Consider the following 17696-nt stretch of genomic DNA (forward strand, 5'->3'; position numbering starts at 1 on the left):
GGATATGCAGGATTCTTTCTCCTTTAGTTTGTGTTTTTGAAGAAATCCGGTTGGAGAATATTTTGATCTAAGTGATATTTGGATACCACCTTTGGCAGGAATTGTGGGTTTGTTTTTAAAATAACCTTGTCCAAGTGAATTTGCATGTATGGTTCCTGTATGGTTAATGCTTGTAATTCACTTACTCTCTGCAAGGATGTGATAGAAATTAGAAATGCTGTCTTTAAAGCAATGTGTTCGAGTTCTGCTTTATGCATGGGCTTAAAAGGTTTTCCTATCAGTTGAGTGAGCACTGTGTTTAGGCTCCACATTGGCACTGGAGCTGTTCTAGGGGGAGCAATTCTTTTAGATCCTTCTAGGAATCATTGTATGACCGGTCTTGTGAAGAAGCTTTTGCATGTTTTTCCTCTGGTATATGCTACGATGAAAGCAAGGTGGCACCTTTATGCTTGAGCAGTTGATGTGACTGTTTAGGAGATGAGTCAGGCATAATATTACTGTTTCTTGTGTTTTAATTGAGTCCATTTGTTAGCTGTGCACCAGCTGGTGTATCGCTTTCATTTTGCGGAATAGCATTTTCTTGTTGTTTGTTTCTTTGCCTCCTTTAGAATTTCCATAGTTCGTTGAGGCAGGTTGAGATCGCCAAACTCTATGTATTCAGGCGCCAAGCCGCTAGATGTAGGGTTGTTGGTTCTGGAGGAAAGACTTGGCCCTGTTGCATTGTCAATAGGTCTTTGTCCGTTCTGATTTTGATAATTGGTCCCCTGGACAATTCTAGTAGACTTGAGTACCATGTCTGTCTTGGCCATTGCGGGGCAATGAAAAAGTTTGTTCCCGGTTGTCTTGCCTTTTCCAGTACCTTTTGTATTAGGGGTATTGGTGGAAAAGTGTATGCAAATGTCCCTGACCAGTTGCGCAACAGGACATTCCCTTTTGACAGGTGGTGAGGAAACCGAGGCAAAGCACTGGCATTTCTTGTTCTGTAGTGCAGCAAAAAGTTCTATCACTGGTGTTCCCCAGAGATTGAAGATGTACTGTACTGTTTTGTGTCTCCACTCCCATTAGTGGGAGCAGTTGTTTTGGCTGCTCAGTTGATCTGCTGTTGTGTTGTATATTCCGGGTAGATGAAATGTTTGCAGATTGATTGCTTGAGATACTGCCCAGTGCCAGATTTCCTGTGCTAGTTTGCTCAGTGGAAATGATTTTGTACCTCCTTGCTTGTTGAGGTAGAACATTTTTGTGGGGTTGTCTGTCTGAATCAGGATAGTTTTCCCTTGGATGTGTTTCTGGAAAGCTTTCAGTGCTAGGAAAACAGTTTTCAATTCCAAGTAGTTGATGTGTTTTATGGAATCCTGTATGTTCCATTAACCACATACTTTCAGTTGTTTGCAGTGCGCACCCCATCCGTTGAGGGACGCGTCTGTAGTGATCGTCACGGAAGGAGTTAGGTTCCTGAAAGGTCTGCCTTGTGTTATGTTGTTGGATGCCCAGCATTGTATCTCTGCTTGCAGCTTGTGTGTAACAACCACTGGATCCTCCCAACTCCCTGTGGCTTAAGACCAGTTGTTGGCTAGACATTCCTGGAACGGGAGCATATGTAGTCGAGCATGAGGGATGAGTGGGATGCAGGATGCCATCATGCTCATAAGTTTGATAACTCTACTCACTGTCAGAGATTGCTTGTATCCTCTTTTGCACCGGGTACGCCCGCACGTTCCTCGAGTCTAGTCTTGCACATAGTAAAGTTTTTTATCTTCTTTCTGGTTTTGTGGATGATTTCTTGTGGTTTATTGAAAACCCTAGTTCTTGTAACATATGGATAGCAGTCTGAATGTGTCTGAGGCATCTTAGTTTTGTGTTTGCTCTTATGAGCCAGTCGTCCAGGTAAGGGTAGACGTGTATTCCCTCCATTCTCAGGTGTGCAACAACTGCGGCTAGGCATTTGGTGAAGACATGTGGTGCTGACTTTATTCCGAAAGGGAGTTCCTTGAACTGATAGTGTGCTCCCTTGTGTTGGAACCATAGGTACTTTGAGTCTTTCTTTCACTGGGATGTGTAGGTAGGTATCTTTGAGGTCTATTGTTGCCATGTAATCTCCTTTTTGAATCTGAGGGATTATCTCTTGGAGAGTAGACATTTTGAAATGTTGTGTTAAAATGAACTTGTTTATGAACCTTAGGTCCAGGACTGGCCTTAGTGATAGGTCCTGTTTGGGCACTAGGAAATATGGTGAGTATTTTTCTTTGATGCGCTTGTCTTCGTACCAATTCCTTTGCTTGTTTTTGGAGTAGGTCCTTGATCTCTGAATTTAACTGTATGAGTTCGGACTTTAAGAATTTTCTTATTTTTGGGGGGTTTGCAGGCGGTGCTCTTGTGAGCTCTATGCAATAACCGTATTTTACTAGATGTAAAATCCAATTGTCTTTTGTAATGCTTTGCCACTGTTGTAAAAATTGTGATAATCTTCCCCCCCACTGGTGTTTTGTGTGGGTCCTTTTCCGTGTGGGAGTCAATTTGAGCCACTTCCTCTTCCTCTAGAGGGTTGGCCTCTGCCCCTGCCTCTTCTTTGGAAGGGCTGCTTCAGTTGTTACTGCCAACTTTGGTATCCGGTATGTAAGCTAGTCTGTTGTCCATTACCTTGGCCTTGTTACTGTTGTGACGTTTGCTGTGCTTGGCCAAATGTACCTCTTCCTGTAGGCTTTCTGTTGTTGAAGCCACTTCTTTTGAAGGTACCCCTCTGCTGCAGGTCTCCCATTGCTCTAGCGGTCTCAGCTTTTTTGAGTTGAAGGGATTCGTCCACCTCCTTTCCAAACAGTACCTCCCCTGTGAAAGGCATGTTGATGATGGTTTAAACCTCTAGTTTGAAACCTGAAATTCTGAGCCAGGCTTGGTGCCTGTGCACATTTGTCTGCTGGCAGTGTCTTCTGCATCTAGTGCAGATTTAAGGCAAGTATTTGTGATATTCCTGCCCTCTTGGATGATAGATTTTGCTTTTTTCTGCTCTTCTTCAGGGAGCCTGTTAATGTGCTCCTCTATGTCATTCAACTGCTGGAGGCCATATCTGTTCAATATTGCATTAGAGTATGCCATGCGCCACTGTGTCGGTGCCTCTTTTTCCATTTTCCTCTCCACCATATCCATTCTTATGCTTTCTTTTTCTGGTGGAGACCCAATGTTCGAGAGTGCGTTAGCTCTTCTCCTGGCTGTGCTGATGATGACGGAGTCCTGCACCGTGTCCCCCTGAACATATTTACAGTTATTAGAGGAAGCTTTGTACTTTTTCTTGACCCCTGGAATTACCCCTTTGCTTGAGGCTGGTTCCTTAAAAGCTTCCTTGCCCTGCTCTAGGATGCTTGGTAGCATCAGTAGGTATTGTGTCCCCTTATTGGCTGGAGCTAGTGTTTCTAGAAGGAAACGTGTCTCCCTTTTCCTCCTCGAGGGGGACTCCGAAAGTGTCTGCAGCCCTCTTAACTAGTCCACTATAGAAGGCGATATTGTGGTGGTTATGCCTTCGACAGATAGCAGCATATTTCCTCTTCGGGACTTTTGGTGTTGAGGTAGTTCCAGGTTTCCAGTTTCAGAGGCGATCTCCTCTTCAGGAGCATCTGTATAGTCCTCAAGATCTTCTTAGCGAAGCTCGAGTTGGTGGTGATTCTTGGATCCCCCTCTTCTTTCCCTTCAGTGTCTTCCACTTCTACGGAATCAACATTGTCTGGTGAGTTGTGCTTTCAGAATCCAGAACTCTTTTAGTGATGTGTCAAACTCCTTTTTCTGGAGGGGTGAGGCCATCTCGGCCTTGAGTGGTTTCCTCTTCTTTTCGACTTCGAGGGTTCTCTCGGCATTGGAAACTTACTCTTTTTGTGGGCGCTAGCCTCTAGTTTCGACGGTGGTGCACTTCCTTTCGGCGTTTTATGTTCGACCCTCGGTTTCAGTTCTTATGCGACTTTCCCCCTTCTGTGTCACTTGGCAGGGTTCCGTGGGGTCGTTTAGATCGTGGCTGACCGTCGATCCCCTTTTTCTTCGGCATCAGGGCTACCCTTGGTTGCGCCTTGTAATCGTGGCCCTTCGATTCCAATGGATTGGTATGGTGTCTTACCTTATCCGTCTTCTTCCCCGTGTCGCTAGCCTTCTTGCGGGCATTTGGTTTTTCGGAGTCCCCTTCCAGAATTTCAACGTTCGATCCCTCGCGAGTAGATTCTGTTGGCGCTACCTGGTCTTCATCATCACTAGAAAAACCCAGGTCTTTAAGGGAAGTTTTATTCGACGTTTGAGACTTTGTGGCGTAGTGGGCCTCTCTCTGCTTTTAAGTCCTGAGTGTCTTCGGCTGGAACGCCGTGCAGGCCTCACAGTCCTTGTCCTTATGGTCCTTGGGCAGGCAGAGGTTACACACGTTGTGTTGGTCGTGTTGTGCAAACTTGTGGTGGCACTCGGGGCAAAACGGGAAGGGTTTATTTTCCATGGCCCCTACCTCGCCATTTGTCAACCTTAAGGGTCGTCTGTTGTGTTGATCCCGGAGTAGTGTTCTTATGTCCAGTCGAGATGTCGATAATCGGTGAAGTTCACTGGAACTTTTCAGCTTTTTTCATCTATTTTCAGGGGTATACTGAAAAACTTTGGCTGTAAGAAACATAGGTTAATTATAGATTCCATACCTTAGAATTACCCCCAGGCATCAGACTGGATCCGGAAAGTTGTTCGTCAGCAGTACCCCTGCAGGTCAGGAGGAGGAGTCAGTCAACTCCAGGTTTGTCGTTGGCGCAGAGGCATGCAAGATACTGACCACTGGTGCACAAAACTAGGGCCCTGAAAGGATTTCCTTAACCCTAGAAGTCAGTTCACAGAACAAGGAGGATGGGTGAGGCGGTAAGGAATCTACAACGAACCTATGCTTCTTACAGATATATCGCTGCCGAAGGTAAGTAACTTGGTCATCTGAAAGAAACAGTTATAGATTCCTTTCCTGAGAATAGATAGCCAGCAATACCAACCCCGGTGGTGGGTCTGCAAACTAAGTTCACACCAGAAAGTCCTGCAGAACAGAACAGCCAAAGAAGCAGTCTCTCCGGACTTGGCTATCCAGGCAGTAGTGTTTAGTGAACATGTGCAATGATGCCCACGTAGCTGCCTGACAGATGCAATTTTAGGGGGGACTCCTCAACCCAAAGCAGCGGTAGCTGCAGTTGCCCTGGTGGAATGGGCACGCAGCCCCACTGGAGGGTCCTTCTTTGCCAAAGAGTAGAAGGCTTTGATGCACAGAATGACCCACCTGCAGATGGTTTGTTTGTGCCCGGCCCGACCTTTCTTAGCGCCCACGTAACCAACAAAGAGCTGGTCATCCACCCGGAATTGTTTGTGGCGATCCAAGTAGAAGGAAAGTAACCGTTTTGTATCTACACGGTGGAGCCTCTCTTCCTCTTTTGAAGGATGCAGAGGCAGAAAGAAGGTGGGCAAAGTGATGGCTTGGCCAATGTGGAAAGAAGTAACCACCTTGGGAAGGAAGGAAGGTCTAGCTCTCAGGATGACCTTGTCCGGATGGATAACCAGAAAGGAGGCTTGGAAGAAAGAGCTTGTAGTTCACTCACCCCGCGTGCAGAGGTGATAGCCACCAGAAAGGCAGTTTTCAAAGTGAGAAGTCTGAGAGGACAGTTATGTTGCTGCTCAAAGGGAGCGCACATGAGGCAGGTAAGAACCAAGTTCAAGTCCCACTGAGGCATTACCAGGCAAACCGGAGGAAAAAGATGAGTAATGCCCTTAGAGAATCTATTTACAACAGGGGACTTGAAAAGAAAAGGCTGATTGTAGGATCTGCACTTATGTTGCCTCTGATGTTTACACTGGTTTCTGGCTATAGTCTGGCTGGGTCCCTGCTAATCAGGGCCCCAGTCTCTCTGTTCTCTCTAAACAACTTGGAGTGCATATTAGATGCACTAGTGATTGGATACTGTGGTACCTTATGAGCCCCTAGTATATGGTACCTTAGGTACCAAGGGCATAGGTACTTCACAGGCCTACCAGGGGCTGAAGCATGTATTATGCCACCCCTGGGAAGCAGACTAAATCTGACACCACAGGCCTGCTACTGCAGCCTGGGTGAGGTAGTGTTAGCACTCCTCACTGAGGTATAGGTTCCCTATATCTCACCTTACACACACACACAAACCTATCAGTCACCCCTAAGCAGGCCCTATCAATCCTGAGGGCAGGGTGCTTGGTTTTCCATGTGAGGGGGTGCCTCTGCCTGAGCAGCGCAAAAACAACAGTTGATGGACAGAATGCAGAATACATTCACCCCAGTACAGAGATCTGGGCCAGACGTGGGTCCCGTGCTCACTACGCCACTGGAGTCAAGCTATCCTGGCAGAAGAGGGGTGAAACCCCGAAACCGGTCCTCGAGTGCCTGATTCCGGTCCAGGGAAGACATGGCTTGGCAGTTCGGGCTGGACTGTTCCCCATGAGGCACAGGGTCAAGACTGATTTGCATATGGCCATGTCTGAACTGGGGTGGCGTGGTGAGCAAAATAAAGATGGATTAAACCCAGATCTGTGACTGGGGGTGAATGTTTTGCCAATGTGCAACATTCCGTCCATCATCTTGTGTGTTCTGCCTGAGCAGGGCCCCTCTGCAGCCCTTCGAGTCTATTCTCTGTGGCTGTTTGTGGATGCGGTTAAACCATATACTCTTAAGTGCATTATAACCTAGCGGTAAATGCTAACTTTGGGATGGCTGCATCAAAACATGTTGTGTTTGGTGTCAAACGCTTTGGAATCATACCCCCACACCAGTAACTGGTGTGGGAGTATGATCCCACCCTTCTAGAGGGGAAGACATGTACCTACTGTGGAAACACGGTAGAAATCTGAAAGTGCCAGGCATCACAAAATGGATGCCACCAGCACAGACACTGGGCTGCCCTCCTGCTGCTGACTGAAACTCGCAGTGGAGGAGGTCCAACAATAGGCATCCTGTCACAGGGAGGTGTCACCACCTTCCAGACAGGATTTAGTGTATTGGGGCTGGGTGGGTTCACTCTTAGAGTGCTTTGAAGTCCTGCACTGGGGGAGCAGCAAGCTTCTCTGTGCATATGCCAGCTCAAACCGGTTCAGGGGCTACCTGCCCCTGCTCTGGCGCGAAACTGGACAAAGGGAAATGGGTGTAACCACCCACTCCCCTGACCCTCCCAGAGGAGGGGTCATAGAGCTAGTCCCTACCTTTCTTTTAGTATAAGAGAGGGAACCCTTGCCATTGAAAACTAGATATCCCTGGACGACGTTCTACAAGAAGAATCCTGGACCTCTGACGTTCCACTACCTTTGGAAGACTGAAGAATCTCCCTTGGAGTCAAGGAGTGACTCCCCTGCTTGGCAGGCACCAAAACTTTGAATCAACGGTCGCAAACTTTCCCGCTCCCGACGGAGTCCGAAGTCTCTGCAGCCCCGGAAGTGGATTTCCTGACTTCTCGACGGCCATTGTGAGTCCCCAGCAAACCTGCGGCGAGTGGACCCCACGAGTGACGAGGAACAGCAATACCCGGGTACCGTGCACTATTGTCGCGTGCAACCCCTTCACGACGTTCTACAAACTTGTGCATTGGACCACGTGTGGTCCAAGCCTCCAGCAGAATTTCCCTCGAAAATCAGAGGCCTACCTCGTCCCGAGTGACCGTGGGCTCCTGTGAAGTGAATCCTCACGAGGCGTCTTCGCGGTCCCTTGCCGGTTGGCTTGTGGGTCCCCTGAAGACTTTTTCATCGAACCAAAGGGCTCCCCTGGTTGCTCCAGGCCTGCCCTTACTTACCCTTGCTGGGTGAGTCCCTCAGACCTTGCTGGTCTGCACCGCTGACTTTCTTCACATTCCACGAGACTTGCTGTTGCCAAGGCTTGTTGGCTCCAATCCGGTTGCCGACACCTCAGTAAGCAGCAGACTTTGTGGGACCCTCCGAATCCAGCTCCTGGTCGTCGTCGACGCCTCCTGGACCTCGTGGCTGAAGAGTCAAGACACCCGTGAATCACCTGAAATCAGACTACCGTGGGCATCCATCTTCCGGGCCCCGGGTCACTGGCAAGTGACTGTGAACACTGTCCCTTCTGCTTTCAGGTCTTCCTTCTTCTGAATCCAGCCTTGGATTCCACCGGACACTTCTCCAGTCTTCACAAGCAGCAAATCTTCTTCGGCTTCCATTGAAAACGACGCCGTGACCAGACACCAAAAGACACCTATGCACCCGGCTTCCCTGGGTGATGTAACTCGGCACTCCAGTGCTCCTGTGGGTGTTGGCCCTCAAAGTACTTACCTTGTAAGTGGCTTGCTTGTAGACTCTCCCTAAGTACCCCAAAAATTTACAAATCCAACCGCGACTTGCTCCATTGAAATCAATAGGGAACCTGCGGCTGTGTTCTCACACTGCACGCGTCTCCCGTGGGTCCTTTACTTACCTGCCTTGGGTGGATTAGTGAGGCCCCAGCGATTCTAAAGGCCCTAGGCCTTGTCCCCTTGCAAGTCGATATTCCTAAACCTCTTTTTTAGTATATGGTCTGGTACGCCCCTAGGGCCCCAGCCATATAAGTGCTTAATTTGTTGTGAAACATTGATTTGTGCATATGTTCCTGACTTCTAATCTCATAAAGAGATTAGTAGAGTGTGTCTAGAAATAAATACATATATATATTATATTTATACCTGTGTGGTGTCCTTTCATTTGGTAATTCAAGAGATTATAAGGTAAAACAAGCTGCTTTACATTCCTCTGAGACTTAGCCTGAAGGCTGCTCTCCACAGCTACCACTAGGATAGCTTTCTTTAAAAGGTTGTCTTAAACCTATCTATCATAAGAGTCGAAATGGACTGGTGCAAGGTGGCCACTATAACTAGTGACCAGCATATGCCAGGCCAACTTCTCACACTGATCAGGAAGGCTGAAATAGCCGAGAGGTAGCCCTTTAGAGTGCCCAGAGCAGAGCCCTGCTGGGTCAAAGAAAGGAGGAACAAGAGAACCTCAGAAAGAGGGGCGGAAACAGGATCCACAGCCTTTGCTGTGCACCATGCCATATATTTGTTCCATCTGCAGGCATATACAGTCTTAGTGGAGGGACGCCTGGCTGCCAAGATAACATCACAGACTTCGGGAGGCAGGTCAAACGACAACAACTGCCGCCGCTCAATCTCCACGCAAGGAGGTGGAGGCTGGACAGGTTTGGGTGGAAGACCCTTCCCCATCTCCTGTGACAGAAGATCCTCCCGAAGAGGAGGCCATGGCCATGTTGAGCAGCTCAGGATACAAGACTCTTTGTGCCCAATCCCCAGCCACAAGAATGACTTGGGCCCGGTCATGCTTGATCTTCTTCAGCACTCTGGGCATAAGTGGTACAGATGGAAAGGCGTATAGAAGACCGCAACTCAAGTATCAACGAAAAGCGTCGCCTAGCCAGTGCCGCCTTGGAAATTCCAACGCGCAGAACTGCTAACATTGCGCGTTCTCTTGGTGGCGAATAGATCTAACCAAGGCTCTCCCCACTGCTGAAAGAGACCTTGCACTACCTCCGAGTGAAGACAACATTCGTGATCCATCATGCACCTGCAACTGAGTTTGTCCGCCCTGGCGTTCAGAGAACCTGCCAGGTGTAGAACCACCAGGGATATGCCCTGATGTTCCAGCCATGTCCAGAGGCGGAGGGCCTCCTGACATAGGTTCCACAACCCCACCCCGCCTTGTTGGTTGCAGTACCACATGGGAGTGGTGTTGTCCGTGAACACCTGTACTACTCTTCCCCAGACAGAGGGAAGGAATGCATTGAGTGCAAGACGAACAGCCCGAAGCTCCAGAAGGTTGATGTGTAGCCCGAACTCTGCCAGAGACCAGAGGCCTCTGATCTCCGCCTCCCCCATGTGGCCGTCCCATCCCAGGAGTGATGCATCGGTCACCACTATGAACTCTGGTTGAGGATGGGAGAGGGATCTGCATTCGACCCAATCCTGGTTCGTAAGCCACCCCTGCAATTGGTGTGCAGTGCCCACCGAGATCTGGATGCAATCGGATAGATTCCCTTGATTTTGGGCCCACTGGAATTTCAGGTCCCACTGCAGAGCCCGCATATGCCATCTGGCATGATCCACCAGCAGGATGCAGGAGGCCATCAGACCCAGCAGCCTGAGGGACATCCTGACCGAAAACCCGGGATAGAGGCTGAAAGATCGGAATCATAGCCCGAATATCCCGAACTCTCTGTTCGGGAGGATAAACTCAAAACTGTGTTGTGTCCAGAACCACTCCGATGAAGAGGAGATTCTGAGAGGGGGTCAGGTGTGACTTTGGCACGTTGATGGAGAACCCCAGCGAATGCAGGAGGACGGCCGTAGTCTGGAGGTGGGAGACGACAGTATTAATCAAACCAGGAGGCACTGTTCCATCAAAGGGGTGAAGGTAGTCACCCACTCACTAGAGAAAGGAAAATATAGAAGGTCCTAGGCTAGATGTGGCCCACGTGTGAAAGGGAAGAGCAAAGCTGGTCTCTTAATGCCCTCACACACCCCGAGAGATGTCATGCTTCATCATTAGGCGTTTGCTCCTCGTCGGGCCGGCGCTGCAATGCCCTACGGGTCCCCCTAAGAGTCAATTTAGCAGAGATCTTTTGAGACAAAACGTCGTATGGTGCATGCGGGTGTGTGGTGAGGGTCCTAAAAAAAGGTGGTGCAGTGGTGTGTGCAGAGTGAGTCTGAAACTGTCTAAAGGTTGCCCAAAGGGTACTTTTAATGAAAGGGGGGGCCCCCTTGGCAGGTTAAAAAACCCGTAGGTTAGGCGCTACCTTAATAGGCTGAATGGGCCAAAGGTAATTACAACGAGGTCGACATGTTTGGCGCCCCTGTGGTCCAACCGGATCCGTGGCGCTTCCTCAGGACCAAGCAGTTCGTGAAGTGTAAGTGAAAGTGAGATGAGGGATACTGCCCCCAGTGTGTATCCGGGCGTGCAAGGCCTAAATAAACCCTGTCGTCTAACATGTTAGATATAGGTCGCTCCTGGATACTGCCTAAACATAAGGGGAAAGTTGCTCCATAGGCTAGGAGTCGAGCGCCCGCACCTTACCGGGTGTTTTGCTCGGGTGCTGGCTCTTGTGCACCTACCCCAGACGTACTCCTGCCTGCAGAGACAACAGCCTGGGGCGAGCCCACCTTCAACAGCCAGACATCGAGATAGGGGAAGACTGGAACCCCTGATCTGCGCAGATGAGCTGCGACCACCGCCTTCACTTTTGTGAACACCCGAGGAGAGCTGGTAAGGCCAAAGGGGAGCACAGTAAACTGAAAATGCTAATGGCCTACTGTGAACCGTAGGTAATGCATGTGGGCCGGCAGGAGCGGGATGTGAAAATAGGTATCCTGCAAGTCCAACGCTACCATCCTGTCTCCAGGGTCGAGGGCAGACATGACCTGAGCGAGCGTCAACATTTTGAACTTCTCCTTTCGGAGGAAGCGGTTGACGTTCCTGAGATCCAAGATAGGCCGCAGTCCTTTGTCCTTCTTGGGCACCAGAAAGTAGTGGGAATAGCAACCGCAACCTACTTCTGGGGCAGGAACGAGCTCAATGGCTCCCTTGGCCAAGAGTGCCGCAACCTCTTGTTGGAGAAGGGCCAGGTGATCCTCCGACATGGGATGGTACTGAGGTAGCATGGATGGAGGGGTAGTTTCGAAGGGGAGGGAGTAACGTTCAGACTATTTGCAAAACCCACTTGTCCGAAGTGATGGCGGATCCTGCCGTCCACTGACATTTGGTGGCCCTGAAAGGTTAGAGTAGGAGGGTTTGGATGCTGCTGCAGAGGGGGCTGTGGTGGACTGGCCCGCTGGCCCTCAGAACCACGTCGGTGGTTCCCATGTCCCCAGCCGCGCTGTGGCTGAACAGCTGGTGCCGGCCTGTGGCTCTGGGCGGGAATATGGATTATTATACGTAGGAAAAACAGGCAGGAGAATTAAAACACGTATATCTGAACATAAAAGTACAATTGGGAATAAAAACCTCAATTCCAGTGTTGCATGACATTGGGAAGAATGTCAACATAATATAGCCCAATTAAAATTTCAGATCATTGAACAAACACCAAAGCAGGAGGGCGTTGATAATACTAAGACTTTTACAAAGGGAAGCATATTGGATAAAAAAATTAAATTCCCATATACCGACAGGGCTCAATGATAAATTTGAAATGTCATGTTTTTTTTATAAATAAAATAGAAAAACCCTGATTTCAATGCTGCCAATTGAGTGTAGACCAGACTGAATACCTTGTGATTACACACTATGTATATGCATTGTTAGACATGTAATTTCATAGTATATCCGTTGAGACATGGTGGTATCACTTGACTATTAACAAGACTGACTAAGGTAATGACTTCAGCGCTAACTGATTGCGGTTGACATCGGCGGTTTAATCTTTAGATGAGGCATGAAGTTTTATGCATATAGCTACCAGATATTCCAAGATGGTGGCGGTATTCGTGTTGATTTGAAAGATGGCGAGAATACAGAACTCTTGCGCGTAGTATTTACTTACATCGGGAACAGACGGTTAGCGTAATCAACTGTGTCGGCGTTTGCAGGAGCCCCAGATCAACTATATCAGGCAAGGCATGGGGGAAATACCATCTGGGATGTGCAATATGTTTTGCAGCTTCCTCGAGGTTGACGTCTTTGTAATTGGGTTTTATGCGTTCCTAGAAGCACAAAGAGTGTTATACATCTTGTTGATGTCATCCTGGGCGATGGCTTGTTCACATCGGCGGTTCTTGATTGCACCTTTACAGTGCAGATACGTCAGGAGATATTCCCGAGTGGTCACAGGTATGTCAGAGTTGACAAGCAATGCCTACGATACTTTTATGCATTTGTATATTCAGGAACATGATTCTGATGTTGAATCTTGAAGACACAGGTTGAGCAAAACAGAGTTGGAGGCACTTTTAACGGTTAGGATGCTTGAGGATCACACATATGTAAGTGTATGCTCAAGTCTTAAAGATTGTTGGCACATGGGATACGCTAATATAAAACCACAGTTTTTTTCTGAGCATGGTTGAGCTTATGACCACGGTAAGGGTGACTGACATTAAGACCTGAATTTGGATTTACCTTGAAGGTGACTTACTAACTTTCTGACTTAACACCAGTATTGTTGTGTAACGATGCCACGTACTAGCTTTTTGAATTTGATATTACATATGTTTTTTGACAGGTATAGCCCCTGATGAAAGGACCTTCTCGTCCCGAAATGCATTGGGCGAAGGCTCTCAAGCATTTATGATTTGGAAATTTTAATTGTCAGGCATAGTGTATGATTGTTAAAGTGACATGTATAATGGATTGAATGTTATTATTGATGATTTTGATGAACCATCGAGTATGAGATTAAATACTTGAAAAGTGAATTTGAATTCTGTTAAAGATTGTTATAAAGGAAGTATATCTTTCATGCAGTGCATGCTTGTGCCCAAGTTACTTTTCACTTGGCCTCTTTTTTCATACGGCACTTCTAAGTTGACTTCTGGGTGCCTGTATTAATAAACCCACCAGGAATCAGTGTGGTCTTTTTAATACGAGATGTTTGACACAAACATCTCTGGTTTCAGTGAAGCCATCATATAGCCGGGGAACTAGTTTTCACCAGTGTCTAGCACATGTTCTTAAAATGGCTTCCCCAGTCATTTGCACTGGCAGCAATTGAACTGACCAGCAAAGGGGCATATCTGCTCATTCAGGCATGTCCACACATGTTGTATAGTGCACCCAGCCTAAGGGCTGTAAGGCCTGCTATAGGAGTGACTTATCAATAATCTATGCAGTGTCTGTGGGTATGGTACGCAAGGATGTGTGCCATTTCGAGTTTTCACTGTTACCTGCAACAAGACACCCAGCCTGCAGTGGAAGTCTGTAAGTGTTTGGTGAGAGATCCCTTAGGGTGGTACAATACATGTCAGCAGCCCTTAGGGGCCTTCCTTAGCCTCCTTGTCCTAGGTACCAGGGGTACCACTTACATGGAATGCAAAAGGTATTGCCAATTGGGGAATCAACTGTAAAGTTTTGGGAAAGAAATCTGGTGCTGGGGCCCTTGTTAGCAGTAACCCAGTGCACTTCCAGTCAAAGTTGCATCAAATACCAGGTAAAAAGTAAGGGTGACCATGTCAAAAAGGGGCACTTTCTTACAGTCATGTTCAATCCACAATGAATTGCGAACTTTGCTGCGTCACTCCAGTCGGGAACAGCCTGTGAGAGTAAGGCCCGATCCTCTTCTGGGACCTGTGGCAGCACTTCCGCATCAGTGTTCAACAGAGTGTGGGAGTAACAGCCCAAAGGTTCACAGACTGCAATCCTAGTCAGGCAGAAGTAAACATCTTTTCCAAAGAGTCCAGCCTTTTGGATTCCCTGTCCGTGGGGAGAGCAGGGAATGCGCCCTGCGAAATCGAGGCTTTGACCACCAAGCTCGATGGAGTAGGGTGTTGGGTGAGGAAGTTTGGGTCACCTGTTGCGGGGTGATGGCGGCGTGCAATCGGCTTATTGACAGGAGTTCCTGTGTTCGGTTTCAACCAGGTCCCCAAGAGGACATCAGTAAGGGCATTATTGAACTGGGGCAGGGGTTCCAATGAGGAGACTCCCGGTTGCAGCACCTCTGTCAAAATGTTGATCTTGACTATCACCGAGGGCAATTGAAGGTCAAAGACCGGAGATACCTCTGCACCAGCATTGCGTACGAGGCTACCTTCTCTGTAGTCACCATAGGGGGAGATTGCATACCATTATCTGGAGAAGTATCCAGTCCACTAGCTTTACACAGTTACTCAGTCCAGTCCATATTAGGGTCTTCTATATATGGCTGGTATTCTTCAGGGTCCAGTGACCCCTCCCATTCGTCCCCAAATCCTAGCCCATGTGAATAGGGCTCAGGCTCCGATCCAGGAAGATTGGTCCCTGCCTGCATCTGAGTCAGCATTGGGTGATGCCCATCCGGCTCCTTGTCAAAGTCCGGTATCAATGGGGATGGCACCGCCGGTGGGTGACAGCAGCACTGGCCTTGGGATCGTACGATCGGCATCGGTCCGGATCCAGGAATAGATAACTAAGGGGGGCCGCCTGCGCGGAATGAGATGGGGGGCCCCCTCTGACCATGCTGGGCCAGAGTTGATGGGGTCGGACCGCCCAAAAATGAGACACATGGCCTCATAAAACTCTGAATTGGACAGGAAAATTACAGCCAAGGCACATGCCCCAAAGAACCATACCTCGAATGCTGATGCTCCCTGGTCTCGTCAACCAACAAACGTGGAGAAGTCGAAGAGTGCTTCGACTTATTTTTCTTTTACTCTTACCAGAGTGTCCAGAAGACTTTGAATAGGATGAAGGACTTCAGGGTCCGCGAACGATCCCGGGACCTTCCCCCTCGACCAGGACCTTGATTTCTGCGAAGTCGTTGCTGGCCACTAGCAGGTTCATGGCTTTTAGGGCCATGTCCTAGCAATCGGGGCATGACTTAGTGTTGTGGTCGCGCTCCAGGAACCACAGACAGATGAGCTGCGGGTCCACCACTGACATGAGCCAGTGACAGGTGCCACAGTACTTAAAACCAGTCTTATGAGATGGAATCTCGATCCATCAGGAGGCAATACCTCAAAAACAGTTGACGAAAGGTAAAAAAAGATTCTGTCACAAAAAAGACAGAGGAGTACATCTTCTCCAGATCAGCGCTGGCTGGTGCGGAAAGAAAATAACTGACTTCCGCACGCCTGGGTGGGATCTATATAGGTGCTGCGAACGTCACTTCAGGCGCAGACACCGTCATGCAGAGCCAATCAATGCCACACATCGATGCGCAGGGGTACTGCTCGGATCGAGTCGGATGCCTGGGGAACGTCAACCATAAGGAATATGCAGCTAGAAGTCTTTATCAGATGAGTCTGCCACAGTGTTGCCCCCTATGAAACTCTGGACTTTGGGGAATGTTTAGATTTTTTCTCCACCTAAGGGTGTCACTGACCTGCAGGGTGCTGGCTCTCTGAAGGACTCTCTTACCTAGTATAGGATGCTAAGGAGCATTGGCAGGTACTGGCATGTGCTTTGGGAGGGTAAAAATGTTGAGTAGGAAGCACGTCTGATATTTCTTCCTCCAAGTGCACCACATTGTTCCGCCTCCAACTTAACTGCCAGGTTATACATAGATAGGTCATCCAGACGCGAAGGCACTAACAGATATGTATCTATTCCCTCCTCCAGAGAATCTGCCTCAAGGTCCTGCCATTCTTCTTCGATGCGTTCCGACTCCTCGACGTCGTAGAATAGGCCTTGCAAATTTGGCCCTCCTCTTCAAAGACCTTATGTTCTTCTTCGTCTTGTGGTTCTAGGGTCAGCGGAGGCCCTAGGTCTTCGAGACTTTCTCCTCCTGAACGTTTTACATCAAGGCCTTTTTTCTAGGGAGTTTTTGGAGGGTGGCATCAAAATCCTTCTTTTGAAGAGTGGCTACTATTTTGACCTAGAGACATCTCTCTTTACGCTCGAACTTGAGCACGCATTCTTCGACGTCGAGCACAGATGCCGGTCTCTTTTTCAGCGCCAAAGTCTCAGTTAACAGTGTTTTGGCTGGCATTTTTTTTTTTTTTTTTTGCTTGTTTCTACTTTGGTCCTTCTTCGACACTGGTGTCTTTTCAGAGGCTCGTCCTCCTGAGATGTGAGACGGGGGGGGCTCTTTGGGCCTCAATTTGTCACGGGTCTGCAAAATTTTCAGCAGAGACAGTCTTTCGGGCTTTTGAGTCAGATGATCTCGACCTGCCTGCCCCAACTATTTTTCAGCGTAACCTGCATGCATTTTTTTCCCTTTTTTGAGTTCACGCTCAACGTCAATTACCTTTTTTTTGTTTTTTGACTTACGAGGCTTCCCAATCGGCTCCTTCGGTGATGTTGTCCTCCTCCTCGCTCATCAGCCAGAGGTCTCTTAACAAGGGAGTATCCTTCTGCGTTGCATGGAGCAGCGTGCCTTCCTCTGCTCCTCCCTTCTCTCAGTGTTTTAGGCTTGAACTGTATACAAGCATCGCAGCCCACAGATTGTCGGAAAACAGATATTACACACCCAGTGGCTATCTCTCTGTGAATTTTCTATCTCCTTCAGAACAGGAGTGTTATTAACTCTAGATGACTAATGTGGAGGTCCTGCTGATCAGGGCTTGCAGAATTGGGTCCAGGCTATGCCATCCCTACAACAGGTTGCGGGCATTCTACCACTTGAGAGAGTGAGGAGAACAACTTCAGATTAACACTAGATCCTTCCACTGACCCTCCCCTTGTAACCCCATTGTGACCATTGTAGACTTTGCCATGGCTTTTAAATTGCAAAGTCGGGGCGGTCTGCAAAGCCGGACTTGGAGACTCGTTTTACTCTCGTCTAGCCCAGGGTGGCACAACCAGTGCTGCAATCCCTGAGAAGGGGGAACTCTACAACTTACAGGTACCATATACTAGGAACTTGTAGGCAATAGCTATAGAGGAGATGGACTGTGGACTTCCCCCTCGGCCGTCACCTACCCAGCCGGACTTTGGACAGACTCTCCTTCGTCTATCCATCCATCCTATCTCCATCCTTTCTCCCTCCTATACCTTTAACCCACCCCCATAACCTTCTAAGCTCCATTTATTTCGTCTTCCGACGCTCTTGAAATGTTTTCTTGTAA

At 48.4% G+C, this 17696-nt stretch overlaps 1 protein-coding gene across 3 annotated transcripts in view; it reads right to left on the minus strand.

The window, feature by feature from the left end:
- The window catches only part of PHF20L1 (PHD finger protein 20 like 1), an 802667-nt gene that overhangs the window by 517446 nt on the left and 267525 nt on the right, over positions 1-17696 (minus strand). The gene's annotated exons all lie outside the window — the stretch shown is intronic.

This window comes from Triturus cristatus, chromosome 5_1, assembly GCF_964204655.1.
Source record: "Triturus cristatus chromosome 5_1, aTriCri1.1, whole genome shotgun sequence".
Taxonomy (NCBI): Eukaryota; Metazoa; Chordata; class Amphibia; order Caudata; family Salamandridae; genus Triturus; species Triturus cristatus.